The 14,491-nt window shown below is 35.6% G+C and overlaps 1 protein-coding gene across 1 annotated transcript in view; it reads left to right on the forward strand.

Moving 5' to 3' along the window:
* LOC141565489 (endogenous retrovirus group K member 5 Gag polyprotein-like) overlaps positions 1-14,491 on the forward strand; it is a 282,957-nt gene that overhangs the window by 11,579 nt on the left and 256,887 nt on the right. The gene's annotated exons all lie outside the window — the stretch shown is intronic.

Consider the following 14,491-nt stretch of genomic DNA (forward strand, 5'->3'; position numbering starts at 1 on the left):
TTTCTACAACTATTCTTTGGTAAAATGACAAAATCATGCACATCAAGCAGTTGGACAGTTGGGATCCCTAAGCTAAGTGGAATTGAGTAGTGTCTTATGAGTGCTTTTAGAGCTCTTGGTCCTAAACACATAAAATTGTGTTTTATTTAACAGTGGATTGTTGGGTGTTTAGAATCTGCATACTTTTACTCCTAGTATAATTATAACAAAATATGTTTAATTTATCTTGTCAGGAAAAAATGGCACTCCTGTTGTGAATGATTTTGTGTCTGAATGTTTCTATACTATATGAGAGTAGAAATAATGAATCATGCTGTGTGAATAGTCTCATTTGCTGTGAATGTTCAATTTGAAGCATGCAAATTTGCATCGACACATTGAGCACTTTAAACATTTCACAGATGATCAAATTACTAGAAAGGTTTAGTCGGTATACAGTTTAGTATTTGGCCATGTACATTATGTCCTAATATTTCTGTAATTGATAGAAAAAAGTCACCCAGCATGAAATGAGTCAGATTCATCCAGTTGATTTGTTTCAATTGAGCCTATCAGTTCTGTTTATTCTCTCCCACCCCCTTTCCTCAATACTTCTTTTTGTTACTATCCTATATGATAAAATCCATAACATGGATTGCCACAATGAAACTCATGACATGTGCTTCTGCATCTACCTCCAAAGTGCTACCTAGGTACCTGGTATTGGGCGCTGAGATGGAGTTTTGGAGCTACTGGTTGGGATAGGGTTATAATAGGTTTTGTTCTATCTACCAGAAACCATAGTCTAATCCTCTTCCTTCAAACACAAACATTTACAAGCAATTGGGAACAAGAACTTTATGGGCCTTCTCAATATTCTGATTCATTTCTTCTCTTTCTCCTTTGTAGTGCTCAGACTCGTTCTTGAGATACAGCTTGCTTTCTCTGGGTTTCTTGTTTCTCTTCCAAGCAAACATTTTCCCTTCTATAAGTTGGATAGTTTCTTTCCTCTTTCCTCAGCTCAAGTATTGGTTTAGATCTGTTCACAATCAATTAGATTATAAAATCTGTGTCCACACCAAGATCTTAGGAATCTGTGTTAAATGAGAATGCAGGAAACGGAATACTTTGACTCAATAGGTTAGAAGTGCTTAGGTAAATTTGCTGATTGATTCTGAGTGTCCTTTCAAAGTGTTTTGCAAACCTCAGGTCTATTGATTTTTCTCACTCTAATGCATATAAAACATCCTATACCCATGGTGAGGACTTTTATTATTAAATCTCCAGCTCATTACTATTTTTAAGCTTGCTTCTCTCTCTTCTGTTAAGTAATGGGCACTAAAGTTTAAAACAGAAATACACTAGAAGTTTTCCTGAGATCATGAAAAAGTAATGCATTCTTTGCCTTGCTTTGACAGTCAAGGTCATATTTTGCAGCTCTTTCTCCTAGAATCTATTTTTAAAAAATATCATAACTGAGATCACATCTACTTTAAACCCTGAATACTTTTTTTATAAGAGAATGTCTACATTGATGACATCAAAGGTCAATGAAAATATATTATTGGATACATTGTATTGGTTTACTAGGGGAAAGCACAAGTATATTTTTCTTTCATTCCTATAGTAGCCATTATTTCTCAAATTTTTGCTGTTAAGCAAATGAAGTTATGAAATGAAATCCTCTGGCTTTTAAAGTTCTTGCCCTTCCCACCTTTCCCTATCTGGAACTCTCCCAATTCCACCTCCCAATGTTCCTGCCTTCCTTCAGTCTCAGCTAAAGGCCCACTTTTTGTAAGAATCCTTTTTAGGACTTATTAACCTTAACATTTCCCCTCTGTTTGTTACTTCTGATTTTTGTTTTGTATGATTTGTACATGCTGTGCCCTTTATTTCATTGTGAGCTCCTCTAGAGTAGGCTCTGTTCTTTGCCTTCCGTTGTATCTCAGTGCTTAGCACAGTGCCTGGCCCATAATAGGCAGTTAGTAAATGCTTATTGATGACTTCCTCCTTGTTTTGCCTCCTAGGGCCAAACATTATATCTAATTTTTCTTCCAAAGGATAGCCTTTCAATACTCTTAGACAAATACCTGAGTTCAAATCTAGCCCCAGACACTTAATACTTCCTGATTTTGTGATCCTCGGCAAGTAGTCACTTGACCCCAATTATATATCCTTCCTCCCCCAAATACTTTAGACAAAATTGTCACAATTATCTTGGATTTTATCTTTAGACTAAGTTCCTTCAATTGCTTCGCTGATGACGCGATCATGAAGCTTTTCTCCATCCTTATCAATATCCTTTCTAAAATGTAGTGCCCAAATTGAACTCAAAACTCTGGATTACTTTTTCCCCCAATGTGGTCAGTGTCCTTTAAAAGAGACTTAACAACTATTATAACTAATGTTTGAGCCCTTTTTGCAAAGAGATTTAAAAAAAAAAAAGTCTGATTTCAACCATTCTCTGAAGAAACCATTCTCTGTCATCTTGTAGTCATCCCCATGCTATGTCCACTTCTAGAATTTTTTTCCTTAATTCACAGCTTTTAAATCAAATTGTGCTGTTCCTTCAATGAAGGATTTTTCATTTAAAATAGAGCATGCAAATTACCATCTCTATGAGACTTTCCCAAACTAACCCTACTTGGTACTACCATTCAGCCTTCCATCAATTTTCTCATTTCCCTAAATAGTTAGCACTTATAGAGTGCCTGCTCTTTATGCATGAGGTTGTTCTTGTCAGTAATATCTTTCCATGATAGGATTTGCTCTGTTGTCTTTAAGTGCATTGCAAGGATAAGGGCTTCCCTTATCCTTGAACACCCTGTATTTTGGAGTGGATAGTGTCTATAGGATCCTGAGCAACCTCAATGCTTATATTCCCTATGCTTTGTAGGAGGGGATTCTTTATTTGGGGGTTTTCCACCCAAGAACTTACAGATTTTTGTCCCTATTCTTACACCCTCCCTACCCTCCCATATACTTGAATACCACCTACACCTAGTATACTTTTCTGTATACAGCAGACCCAGCTACTTCATCTTTCCTATATAGCTGGAATAGGTAGCTAGAATTAATTGGCAACAGTGCTTCAGGTTAATTCAAACTAAGAGCACTTATTCAGCACCTTTTGCATAAGGCATCTATATGAGGTCTTGGCAATATAAACATGAAAGATGGCGTAGCCCCTATGATCAGGGACTGATTACTAGGAGTTTATAATCTGCTAGATGAAGTAAATAGCACATATACAGATTAGTTTAAGATACAGAGAGAGAGAGAAAAAAAAAAGAGATATCCAGATAAAGTTCTCAAGGAAGACCTGCCCAAAAACTGGGGAAGGACTGAACATACTGTGGTGTATGAAGGGATAGCATAGTATTGTTCTACAAAAAATTAGGAGATAATCTAGCAGTGTCTGTACTAGGTCTGTATCCTAAAGAGATCATAGAAAAGGGAAAAGGAAGCTACATGTGCAAAGATGTTTGTAGCAGCTCTTTTTGTAGTAGCAAGGAATTGGAAACAAAATGATGCTCATCAGTTGGAGAATGGCTGAATAAGTTATGATATATGAATGTTATGAAATATTGTTGTTTCATAAAAAATTTCAGCAGGATGATTTCAGTGTTGTTCTACAAAAAATTAGGAGATAATCTAGCAGTGTCTGTACTAGGTCTGTATCCTAAAGAGATCATAGAAAAGGGAAAAGGAAGCTACATGTGCAAAGATGTTTGTAGCAGCTCTTTTTGTAGTAGCAAGGAATTGGAAACAAAATGATGCTCATCAGTTGGAGAATGGCTGAATAAGTTATGATATATGAATGTTATGAAATATTGTTGTTTCATAAAAAATTTCAGCAGGATGATTTCAGAGAGGCCTAGAGGGACTTATGTGAATTTATGCTAAGTGAAATGAGCAGAACCAGGAAATCATTGTACATGGTAACAACAAGATTATATGATGATCAATTCTGATGGATGTGTCTATTATCAACAATGAGATAATTCAGACCTGTTCCAATGGTCTTATGATGGAGAAAGTCATCTGCACCCAGAGAAAGGACTATGGGAACTGAGTGTGGATCACAACATAGTATTTTCCGCCTTTTTTATTGTTTGCTTGCATTTTGTTTTTTCTCATTTTTTCTTTTTGATCTGATAGCATGATAATTGTGAAAGTATATATAGAAGAATTGCACATGTTTAACATATTGGATTACTTGCCATATAGGGGTGGGGGTGGAAGGAAGGGAAAGAAAAAAATTTGGAACACAAAGTTTTGCAAAGGTGAATGTTGATTATCTATGCATATATTTTGAAAATAAAAAGCTTTAATTAAAAAAAAAGGAAATGATATAGATGATTTCAAGGAGATATGGTAAGATTTGTAGGAACTGATGCAGGAAGAAGTAAGTAGAACCAGAAGGATAATGCATACTATAATTTCTTTTATAAAAATGAACACTTGAAATTTGTTATTAACTGAAGAATGAAACAACCGGAACCAAAAGAATGATTCGAATAATATTCACAGCATTATAAAGACATGTAACTTTGAAAGCTTGAAGATCAATCCAATAACCACCCATGATTCCAGAGGACTAATGATGAAGCCTGTTGTTATCTATCTCCTGATAGAGAGGTGATGGAATCAGGATGTAGAATAAGGCATAATTTAACACATCAATAAAAGCATATGTTTTGTTCAAATATGCATGTCTTTTTCTTTCTTTTTAAATGGAGTAAGAGAGTAGGAGGGAGAAAAAATACATTTCTATTAAAATAAAACTGAAAAAAAGAAAACGTGAGGTGATGAATAATTTGAGCTTTGAAAAAGGGAACAGAGAAATTTTTATCCAACACCTAAATCAAACCTTGAAAGAAGGCACATTTTGATGAGGGACCTAGCAATTTTTAGACAGACAACATAAGTGGATACATTCTCAAATGAAGAGGTGGTCCTTTCTCACCAAGTCTAACTCCTTTACTTGCACCCTTGACCACATCCTTTCCTATTTCTCTCATGTAATATAATCATATAATTCTAGTTCCTATTCCTACATATTCTGTTACATATACTATAATGATATATAATTCTATATCTCTTCCTTTTCACAGTCAGAATCACAGGGGGGTGGAAATTTTCTGTACTCATTCATTTGTTTTACATACTTGTCACTCAGTTCTTAATCCCTTGTAATGTTTTGTGCCCTCACAACTCACTTGAAATGGCTCTCTCCAAAATTATCTTAATTGCCAAATCTAATGGCCATTTCTGAAATTTCATCCTTCACTTCTCTGTAACATTTGGCACTGCTAATCACCTCCTATTTCTGGATATTCTCTTCTCTCTAGTGCTTTTTAAAATGCTGGTTCCCACTTTTCCCCATCTGTGTTACTATTCTTTCTCAATCTCCTTTACTGGGTCATCAGGCTTCCTATATCTCCATGTACCTTAGGTATTTCTCTTGACTATTGTTTTCTTTATAATTTCATTTTGGTGAACTCATTATCTTCTGTGAATTTAGTTATCATCTTTACAGATAATTCTCAGATATATTCGTCCTTATATGTTGCCAAATATTGTTAAAGAATAAATGAGATAATATACATAAAGTGCTTTACAAGCTTTAAAGCACTGTTAGCTGTTGCTATTGTTATTACTTTTTGGAGCATCTTTCCCATCCAGATTCTTCTCTTTAATCTACCATACTAGTTGAGACTCGTAACCTCTCAATTGCTCTTCCTACTCCAAGTTTCTCCTCTATCCAAAATATTCATTACACAGTTGCCAAAATAATACCCTTTCTCCGCAATGTGGCACAAGGAATAGAGCATTAGACTTGGGGTCTGGAAAATCTGAATTTAAATATATTCTCAGACACTTGCTAGCTGCTTGACCTTGGGAAGTTATAAAATGTCTCTATCTTAGTTCTGCGATTTTATTGATTTGTTTTTTTGCAAGACAGTTGGGGTTAAATGACTTGCTTAGGGTCACACAGCTAGAAACTGTTAAGTGTCTGAGGGTGGATTTGAACTCAGGTTTCTGCAGGTGCTCTATCCATTGCCACCATCTAGCTGCCCCAAGTCCTACATTTTTAAATAGCCATAGTAGGACTATCCTAGCACTGTCCTCACAGGATTGTTGTGAGAATTAAATGAGATAATATCTATAAAGTGCTTTGCAAACTTTAAAGCACTGTATACATAAATGTTAGCTATTGTTATTGTTAGTATTATTATTATTATTAAAGTCAACATGGTGTATTGGAATAGCCTGAACTTAAATCTCTTCCACAAACTAGCTTTGTGACTGCAAACTCTCTTAGATTATAAATTGCCAAGAAAATGGCAGCCTGCCTTGGTGTGGAATGTTTCTTCATCCTCGGGTTCCCTATATCATTGAAATCACTGGCCCAGTTCCTCATAGAGAATAATTTAGGTAAAGCACTTTGCAAACCTTAAGCTATACAAATGCAATTATTGTTGAAACTTGACCATTTCTATATAAAAAAGCAGAAAAGATGATCATATATAAAATATTCATTTCTTTTTCATACAGTTTAGCTTTTTAAAAAGTTTGTAGTAAATTTGACACAGTTTCAAAGTTAACTTACTGGTCTGTCTCTGATTTTCATTTTAAAATGTTTCCATTGAATAATTAAAACACATTTCAATGATCCTCTTTTCTTTCTTTTCTTCTTTTTTAGTATCACTATCATAACTTTACCATTTCCTTCCTTAATCTAGCCTTTAAACTAAAAACAAACAACAAAAAACCCCCTTTTTTCTATAGCAAATTTATATAGTTAAGCAAAATAAATTCACATATTGGTTTTGTCCAAAAAAAGCTTTCTTTTCAAAATAATATTCCTAAAGCACAACTCTGTATTTAGGACATATTAAAGCCTAAGACATCATTCTAATATCCTAGAAGAGATATCCAAAAGGCAATTTGGAAATCTGGGAAAGAAAACTGGAGGAAGGTCTGGATGTATAGCTATGGGAATCATCTGCATAGAAGTGATCATTGGACCCATGGGAGCAGATGAAATCCTCAAAAGACAAAACATAAATCATATTTTCCAGGCTTGTTAAAATTCTTCATTTCTCCATCTTAGCTTTTCTTATTTCTGGCCTTTTTGGCCTGACTGATTTTGAAAGGAAATAAACTATAATCTTTCTGCCCCTGTAGAATGGCTACAAGAGTTAACACCTAGGAATAATAAATATAGAAGAGCCCAAGCTGTGTTCACACTCAGAAAGAGCCTAGTGTTGGGTAGGATTGACTATGAAGAGGCCTTTCCAAATAGAGTTTTCAACTAAAGTCTGTCTTTCCCTTTTGACCATTAAAAATGCCAGGAGCTGTTTACTCCAGATCAGGATGAGCCTTTCCATACTTGGACCCAAAATCTATAGTGGGGAGACAAATTATGTAGGGAGACATGTACAGAATGAGGCAATGCAGCTCTGAAGGCTTGGGTTAGGGGAAAGACTGGTGAAATTTTGGATTTGCTGCCTATGGGGATTGTTTTTGGCCAAAGACTGGTGAGAGAGATCCATATGGACGCCAGAGGGAGCTAGCAGCTAGCAACAAAAATCTCTATTTCTATTTTGCAGTGGATTCTAATGAGGATCTGAGGCACTTGGAAATTTATTTTTCATCTGTAGAAATAAAATAAATAAAAAATATAAATAATGGTTTATGTTCTAGCCCTCCCCCTTCCCCTCATGTTGGCTCGCCTCTAAAATTACTCTCCCTGCTGACATTAAATATGTGGCTGGATTCATGGCATTATGTTTGAAACATGGGTCTATATTTGAAAGTGAGAGCTGGAGCTGTTTTTAAATTTTTCTCTTTCCAGAGTGATGATTTTGTTCATTTCCATATGAAACCATGCGTTTTGATTTCTTTCTTACCAGTGCCTCAGTTACTTAAAATAAATTCAGGGGCCAGAAAAGCTCAGCAGGGGACCCCTAACACTTGATTCATCTACTCTACTGGTGGAACTACAGGTAGTGGTGAAATAAACTGGTGACATACTGTGTCTAAATGTTTCCATGTAGATGACTCCATTTTAAGTGGGGGAGAATGAGTTAAAAGTCATTTCTCTCTTACTTATGACTTCTTGCATGAGTTGAAATCCCTGCTCTTGGAGATGGATTTAATACAACCAAAGTCTGACAGTCTCATGTCCTATAGCCTCCCCTTTGAAGTGTTCTTTCCTTATATGTCTAGTGAGCTGTTTTTCCAAATATCTTTTATTTCCTGTAAAGAACCCTGAGGGGAAACTTACCTTGAAGTACATGGAAAAAGACAATTGGAATTAGAATTTGATTCTTAAATATTGAGAAATGAAGATAGTCTGTTTAAAGCCCATGGCATTTCATTTAATGAATATGTTATGGGCTAGAACAGGCTAATTAATTTCCAGGTCTCACTGAGCACATTCTAACCAAGTCTGAAAAAAAAAAGTATCATCTCTGTCTAGATTCATTTCAGTGCTGGATTCCTTGCTTAGGTTGATTTTTCCATAGCAGCTCTACCTTACCATCCATTCCTCCCCTGCAGCCCCCCACCGGAGACTTTTTACATGGCCACATGGTGGCTTTTGCCAAAGTTTACAACTTTTCAGTACAGTAGATCATTTTCTTCTTCAGCCGTATTTCACCTTGACTGTTTACATTGGGTGGATAGTACCCTGTCCTCAGAACAAATAGCAGTAACATTCCATTTTCCCTCCAATACTTACCCTGTTCTCATTTTTTTTTCTCCAAATTCTCTGAAAGGAGTTTGAACAAGAACAGTCTGTATCCTTTAAGCAAAGAGGATGGGAAAATTGTTTGGCTGTTGGATGGGTGGGCTTCTTTTATTATAAAATAACTTACTTTCTCCAAACTTGTTTCACCACCATTAAATATTGGTCAAGTTTTTAGGTTTCAGGGTATGCTAGATAGGGATTAAGTATAGGATATCTTTAATTAGAATTTCTCTTTATGGGTTCAGGGCCCAGCCAAAGATTTCACCAACATAAATAAGCCCTTTATAAAGGACTATTTCTTGCTGATAAGTGAGAAGATCACTCAAGAGACAAACTGTGCTAAACCCTGTGGAAAATGAAAGAAAAATAAGGCAAACTTTTTTCCTTCAGAAACTTACAGTCTTGCTGGGAAAAACATAACACAATTCAAGACAATGAATGTTAACTTTTGATGCTAAAAGAATTTTGAAAAGGTAGAGATGATTTGTCTGTGTGAGCTAGAGAAGTCATAGATTGCATTTAATCCCAAATGAAGAGTTTAGGGGTCAATTTTGTTGTTTTGAACTAAACTTGAAAAAACCTGGCTTCAGATCCCACCTCTGACAGCTAGGTGACCACAGAAAATTCACTTAATGTCTCTGAGACTCTTGTTTCCTCATTAGCAAAATGGAAAATACCTGTAGAGCCATATCTCACATGATTGTTGGGAGGGTCAAATGAGATCAGATATGCAAAGCATTCTGTAAACATTAAAGTACTATGTTAATATACAGTTATTATAATTATTTTAGAGAGAAAGGGTCGTATTCTCCATACTCTATGTGTGACCCTGGGCAAAACATTAAACTTCTAATTGCTTTAGGCAGTATTCTAGGACTATAAATTGAAGAAATTGGTAGGAGTTTCCTTACCAGGGAGTGTCTTAAACCAATATGGTTCCAAGAAGCTGCAGCATGCATGACAGCCACAACCCAGTAGGTTGTGTCTCAGTGGGTTGAGGGTAATTGTTAGGTCTCAAGCCCATCAATGAGTCAGGGGGATGTGAAGACTTCCCAGTGGATGAGAATAATTTGTTCCAACTGCACTAAAGCAGATACTGTGCAGTGCTTAGAGCTTGGTCAAAAGGCAAAGATGTCAAGATCATCCACTGCATCGTGGGCCATTGATTCATCCTGACTTCTATGTTGCCACTGGACTTTGATGACTCTGAAAGAGAAAGTAAGGCTAAAAACTGTGCAAATCTGCTTCATTTAAATTCAATTCATCCAGGAATTAAGATGTCACCTCATGAAGTCATTGGTCCTCTTTGAAAAATGAATTGAACACAACAATTACAATTAATAAAATCACTATATAATATAATATATACTACTATCTAATATCATAATGCTATTATCATTGTTAACATACATGTCATCCTCCTCCCTATATCCCTCTCACTACTTCAAATTCCCTTGTGATTGCTTTGTTCAATTTATTTAAGACAAAAATTGAGGATTTTAGGTGTTTTATCTTTGTATTTCTAGTGCTTGGCACATATCTTGCATATAGTAGGCACCTAATAAATATTTATTAAATTGAATTATAATTTTTACTTAGAATCAACCAAACCAAAGGTCAAGTTTTGTTTTCAAAAATATAGTAACTAAGTGAAGCAGAGCAAACCAAATTCAAGCCCTTCCCAATATTGTAAATGTTCCAGTATGTTTTCACCTTCCTTTGAACTGGCATCACATTTGCCAATTCCATAATGATTTTGCCAAATTAGAGACATCATACAATGCATTATTTCATTACTTAATGTTTCCTATGTTTGGGTCTTTTCTCTTCAATCAGATTCTCTCTTCTAACCCAGGACACTTTGTACCTGAGGCACTAGCAAGAAGAGGATCAGATTTGGAGGTCGGTAGGACTGGACAGTTAACTCATCTATAGAATTGAAAGCATAATGGATATACTTATATCACAAGGTCATTAGGAGGATCAAATATGTTGATGGATGGTACCTATTGCAAATTTTTAATTCATTGTTGACATCGTTGTTTTATGGACCACTACCACCACCTCAAAAAAAATCACTTAGTGACCAAACCTTTTGGTGAGAACATCCTCAGAATGCACTCACAGAGCACCAAGGGCCCATGATCTGGATCCCAATCCAAGCATAGCAGGAGATTCTCCTCTGCTAGCTTAGCCTTTGACATCCAAGGTTTATCTTCATGCCAGAAGGATTTAATGAAAACATATAGAAGAAAGCTATTGTTATTATCTTCTTAACTGGTTAATCTCTTCTCTTTCCACTCTACAATCTATCTTTTACACTGAGTAATCTTCTTAATACAGTGTTCCAATCACACAGCTCAGAATACTTTGATGGCCCCCAGGAATAGACTCCTTATAAAGACCTCCACAGATTGCCTATAACTAAATTATATTATGTTGCTCTCTTCCAACCTCTTAGACTCTTTGCCTCCTAACCAATCCCCATTCTTATCCAGGTTTTCAATGTCCTGGAGATCTTTGCTTATCTCTCCATCCATGCCTGGAATGGATACTCACCCTGCCCCTATTAAAATTGCTCCCTCTCTCCAAAATGTCAGATTCATCCTCTCAAACTCCTGAGTTAAAAACCATCTCTCCTTAGCATTCTAATATGTACTTTCTATTACACACATGATACTTGCCTTATATATTAGATTAAAAAAAAAGTTTCATCCCCTCTATTAGATTTGAAGTACCTTGAAGGGAGAAACAATTGTAGTTTATCTCACATTGTTTTTTTGTAAATCATAATGAAATTATGTAGTATTTTAAGATTTGCAAAGTGCTTTAGCAGTATTATCTCATTTTATCTTCACAGCAACCCTGGGAAGTAGATGCTTTTATATCCATTTTACATAAGAAGAAACTGAGTCAGACAGAGATTGAGTGATTTTCTCAGGGTAATACAACTAATAAGTGTCAAAAGCTTGATTTAATTTAGGTCTTTCTCACCCTAAGTCTGGGGGTGTATTCACTCTAAAGAGTCACAAAGTCATTATTGTTGAAACTTCCATTAGTTTTCTGCCACCATAACGAGAATTCAAAACAGTGGATTGAAAGCAAATGTGTTTATTCAATGATCTTAATATTTGTGTGTGAATTTTCTTCAGCTGATTTGTATATTGGTTTACTCAAATTCTTTTTTTAGGAGGGGGATTGGGGTAAATGACTACTACCAAGTTTGGAGAGGAGCTTCATAATTATGTCTCATTTGCAAAAAATAGAATCTCAGAACTAGAGGAAAATTTGGAGAGTCTCTAATTCAGCTAGCTCATTTCACAAATTAGGAAATGAATGCTAAAAGAAGTAAAGTCTCCTGCTTAAGATTAAGCTGCCAGATTGATGCTGGAACTGGACCCCAAATGAGTGATTTAGCAACTCTATCCTGAAGGCACCCAATCATAGGGATGGCCTTGAATAGGTTATTGGAGATAACTGAATAGATGGAGCAGTGAGCTTGCCATCATAAAGACCTGAATTCAGATTCTGCCTCAGCTGTGTGATCCTACAAGAGTCACTTAACTTTTTTCTGCCTCAGTTGTCTCAAATGTCAAATGTAGATAATGGCACCTATCTAACAGAGTTGTTGATGGGATAATAATATATGGAATATGCTCATGTGAAGTAGCATATGGAAAGTACTTTGTAAAGTTTAAAGTGCTCCATGAAAATTAGTTTATTTTATGTTTTCTAGTTGCCTGAAATAATCTATTTCATAGATATAAGGACATTGCAATATTATTTCCTGATAGGCCTGGCTCCATAGAGAAAATGAGCCATTATATGGTAGATCATTTCTAGAAGCTGACTCCAATGTCCAACATTCCATGCTCTGTTGCAAAGGTAACAGGAGATATCAAGTCATTTGTGATGATAGTCCTCTGGTTGTGAAGATAATTACTTTTCCTCAGGGGCATGTTGGAGCCAGCTCAAACTGGTTGGAGAGAGAGAGAGCCAATGATTAAATTTTCAATGGTAGCATTTACACCTCAGGAAATGTCAATTCCTACAAATCAGAATTTATTGTTTTGTTTTCTTGATTATTTAAACTTTAAAAAGTGATAAAGAAAATGTTAATAATGCAAACTAAAATGGAAAGTGCTTTGTACATACATTCCCCCTCAACCAGAGCTGGTTGTTAAATATTTGGAAGAACATAATGCTCTTTTTCTTACTCAATCCTACATGGTCTTTACCAGGAAAAAAAGGGGGATAAAGGGACATAAAATATCAGAATAAAGGAGAAAGGGGGGCAAAACAGGCAGGAGAAAGAATGGTCAGCTTTCTATTCAATTTTATTTATAAGTTAAAAAAAAAAGCCATGAAATGAGAAATTCACAAAGGTTAAACTGGGCTCTGTCATTGTTCAACTGAGTAGCTGGGGACTCTCACTCACTAAAAACCAGATGGCAATGTACCAGGTCTAGACTAGGATAAAGAAGGTACCATCTATTAACTTTACATAGTAGGTGATAGTTTCAAATCACTTTCTAGATAAACATATTCTTATTTGGCTCCTGGAATACCTTTCTAGGCTGCTTGCCAGAATCTAGAACTTTCCCCAGAAACTTCTTCACCTGAAAGCTCACTCCTCTGGACTGCTTCCCAAAGTAGAAGCACCCTGTGCATCTTCTTCCTCTGATTGGTTGGCTCTTTCAAGAACTTCAATTATAAGGAGAAAGCCCAAGCCAGTCATGTCTTCATTCCTCTGTACCTGGACTCCTGATTCTCCAGGACTCAGTCTCCAATGACACTCTTATCTTCCTATACTGTATAAGTTACCTTTATGTCTTTTTTCCTTCCTGCTTTCCCTTTCAACTTCCTTTTATATGTTGTAAGTTCCTGGAGATCAGCAGCTATCTTTCTGTTTGCATTTGTGTTCCCAGAATTTAACACCATGCCTGTCACATAGTAGATGCTTAATACATTTTTTAACTCCTCAGATTACTAGGGGAATGAAATGTTTCTCTTTTTAAAATAGAAGAAATTCAAAAGAAAAAGAAAAAGCCTCGTGAAGCTCAAGTAAAAGTCTGACCTAGGTTAGAGGCCTGGAGGATAGAAGGAAGAAGGACCATTGAACATGTGGAGACAAGTAAAAGGTCTGAGGATTTTCTCACAAGGGGAACCTGGATTCTTTGACATGGAAATAGTTGTTTATAAAAATTATCACTCTTTGCAAATGATATGATGGTATATTTACAGAATCGTAGAGAATAAACTAAAAAACTAATAGAAACAATTCACCACTTTAGCAAAGTTGCAGGATAAAAATACACATGAATCATCAGCATTTCTATATGTTACCAACAAAGTCTAGCAGTAAGACATACAAAGAGAAATTCCATTTAAAATAACTGTAGATAATATAAAATATTTGGGAGTTTAAGAAGACAAAGTCAGGAACTATATGAACACAATTACACAACCTTTTCCACACAAATAAAGTCAGATCTAAGAAATTGGAAGAATATCAAGTGCTCATGGATAGGCTGAGCTAATAAAATAAAAATGACAATTCTATAGAAATTAATCTACTTATTCAGGGCCATAACAATCAAATAGCCAAGAAATTATTTTACCGAGCTAGAAAAATAATAAAAAAGTTATTCTGGACAAACAAAAAGTCAAGAATTTCAAGGGAAATGAAAAAAATGCCAATGAAAGTGGCCTAGTTGTGTCAGGCCTAAAACTCTATTATAAAGCAGCAAT

Source organism: Sminthopsis crassicaudata, chromosome 4, assembly GCF_048593235.1.
Source record: "Sminthopsis crassicaudata isolate SCR6 chromosome 4, ASM4859323v1, whole genome shotgun sequence".
In the NCBI taxonomy this organism is placed as follows: Eukaryota; Metazoa; Chordata; class Mammalia; order Dasyuromorphia; family Dasyuridae; genus Sminthopsis; species Sminthopsis crassicaudata.